Source organism: Chiloscyllium plagiosum, chromosome 2, assembly GCF_004010195.1.
Source record: "Chiloscyllium plagiosum isolate BGI_BamShark_2017 chromosome 2, ASM401019v2, whole genome shotgun sequence".
Classification (NCBI taxonomy): domain Eukaryota; kingdom Metazoa; phylum Chordata; class Chondrichthyes; order Orectolobiformes; family Hemiscylliidae; genus Chiloscyllium; species Chiloscyllium plagiosum.
Window position 1 is genome coordinate 109755038 of NC_057711.1, and position 3047 is coordinate 109758084.

Consider the following 3047-nt stretch of genomic DNA (forward strand, 5'->3'; position numbering starts at 1 on the left):
TTGATGCTGACCAAATGATAAATTCAAATATGGTTCGGTTTTAGTATCCTGAGGCATAATTCAAATTGATTGGTTAAATTTGAATTGTTGCCAAAACAGCTACCAACTCAGGTATCTATTTCACAGCTAAATATTACATACTTTCAATTTTCCAGTACACTCTGAGACTCCTAGATAGTCATATGACAGGTGCTTGTAAGCTGTCAGTTCAAAACAGCAGTCACTCTCTCTTAAAGGTACAGTACACGCCTTCAACTTCACAACAATAGCTTTGCATAATTAGCTGTGGCTAATACTGGGGCAGTGATTAACACAGCTTTCAGTCTGTTAAATGTGTTTTGACAGTCTGCCATGCAGTGAAACATCTTGCATTTCTTTAATAATTCAGTAATGGAGCAGCCACACTGCTAAAATTTAGTAAGAAATTTCAAAAAACTCACTCAATCCCAGGAATCATAGTACTGCTCTCTTCATCTAACCTCCCTAATAACCTTTGTTTTTACATTCCATGGGGCCATCTGCCCATGCCCAATTACATGGCCTTTGGTGAATTCACTCTTAGCTAGGTTTATCGCTAAACCTGCCTCTCGAAATTGATCAAATAATTCTGATAAATGTTGCAAATGTACCTTCCATATGTGACTAAAAATCACTAGGTCATTGGTGCATACCACATAATTGGGTAATCCAGAAATGACTTTATTGGTTAGTCTTTGAAATGACGCTGGTACATTTTTCATACCAATTGGTATAGCTTTAAATTGATACAGTCCATTTGGTGTTATGAAAGCTGAAATTGTCGTCATTCTTCAGATAAAAATACTTGCCAGTATCCTCAGAGTAAGTACAACCTATGTTGCCTGTCCCATCTTTTCAATACAGACTTCCAAACATGAAATCAGATGTAAATCAGGCTTTGTGACAGCATTGACTTTGCAATAGTCCACACATAACCATTGGGTACCATCAGGTTTTGGCACAATTACTATGGGTGAGTTCCAGTGACTGCAACTCACTTCAATCATGTTGAGTTGGGGTATGCGTTTTTTGAACCTGTGCCAAATTTAGAGGGTTATGTCTATAAGGATGTTAATTCATTGGAACAACATTTTCTATATTGATATCATGCTTAAATAGATTAGTACTTCCTAGCTTATTCCCACATATTTCCCTATGCAATAGCAATAACTCTTTAAGGTCATTTTGATTTTCTTCTGAGAGTTAACTGAATAATTTATTCCAATTTTTGATAATTACTTCATTTTACAATTAAATTTGAGGAATGTCTAGTTCAGAGTCCTTTGAACTTGGTTTTCACTTCGTTGTTGTAATAAGTAACACTTTTGCATTTCTTCTCTCACAAAATACCTTTTGAACATAATGAATGGCACGGTGGTTAGCAGTGTTGCCTCACAGCGCCAGGGACCTGGGTTCAATTCCCACCTCAGGCAACTGTCTGTGTGTAGTTTGCACATTCACCCCGTGTCTGCGTGGGTTTCCTCTGGGTGCTCCGGTTTCCTCCCACAGTCCAAAAAAATGTGCAGGTTAGGTGAATTGGCCATGCTAAATTGCCCATCGTGTTAGGTGAAGGGATAAATGTAGGGGAATGGGTCTGTGTGGGTTGCTCTTCGGAGGGTCGGTGTGGACTTGTTGGGCTGAAGGGCCTGTTTCCACAATGAAAGCAACCTAAAATAAAAACATATTCACGTGAGATTTCTTTCTGTCTGGAGTGCTTATCAAGTAGTTCACCTCACTCAATTTCCTATTGCCTTGATAAGGTCCACTAAAACTTGCTTTCAAAGGTTCACCTATCACTGGAAGTAACAATAATATCTTATCCCCGATAGCAAAATTGTGAATCTTTGATGTCTTGTCTGCTTCCAGTTTCATCGTATGCTGTGATATTTTTAAATGCTGTCCAGACAAGTCATCCGTTCTATTTAATCATTCCTGAAAATTTGATACATAGTTCAAATATGTGGTCTCTGAATTCTGATTTACCAATTTCTCCTTAATAAATTTTAGTGGTCCTCTCATTTTATGCCCAAAAACTGAATTTGGTCAATTTATTTTGGATCTCGAATTGCAAGAATTACAAACAGAATCCCTTTATCCCGATCATCTGGATAGTCTTGACTATAAGCCCTCAACCTGGGCTTTAATGTCTGATGGCACTTTTCTAGCGCTCCTTGCAACTCTGGGTGGTATGTAGTGGATTTGAATTTTTTTATTCCGAAGCTATCCATAGCTTCCATGAATAATTTTATGTAAAATTTGATTCGTGATCTGATTGTATTTCTGTTGGAAGTCCATATCTAGTGAAAAATTTTAATTACTTTTCTACAACCATTTTAGCTGTGATATTGCATAACAGAATGGCTTCTGGAAATCTAGTGGACACATCGATTATTGTTCACAAATACTAATTCCTATATTTTCTTTTAGGTAGAGGTCCTATGTAATCAATTAAGACACTTATAAACAGTTCCTCACATGCAGAAATGGGCATTAAAGGTACGGGTTTTATTACTACCTATGGTTTTCCAATTATTTGACATGTATGATATGTCTGGCAAATTTCAACTACATCTTTGTGCAGTCCAGGACAGTAAAATGTTTTTGTATTTTAGCTTGATTTTTTTCTTATCCTTAAATGACTCCTACTGATAGTTCATGCGTTATCCACAACACCTCCTTTCTACAAGCAACTGGTATCATGGCTTGATAAACTTCGGCCTATTTCTCATCTGTCTGAATATATTCCCGGAAATACATCCAGGGAAGTTATTTGGGTGGAACTGAGAAATTAGAACGGGATGATCACCTTATTGGGATTGTATTATAGACCCCTCCAATCGTCAGAGGGAAATTGAGAAACAAACTTGTAAGGAGATCTCAGCTATCTGTAAGAATAATAGGGTGGTTATGATAGGGGATTTTAACTTTCCAAACATCGACTGGGACTGCCATAGTGTTAAAGGTTTAGATGGAGAGGAATTTCTTAAGTGTGTACAAGACAATTTTTTGATTCAGTATGTGGATGTACC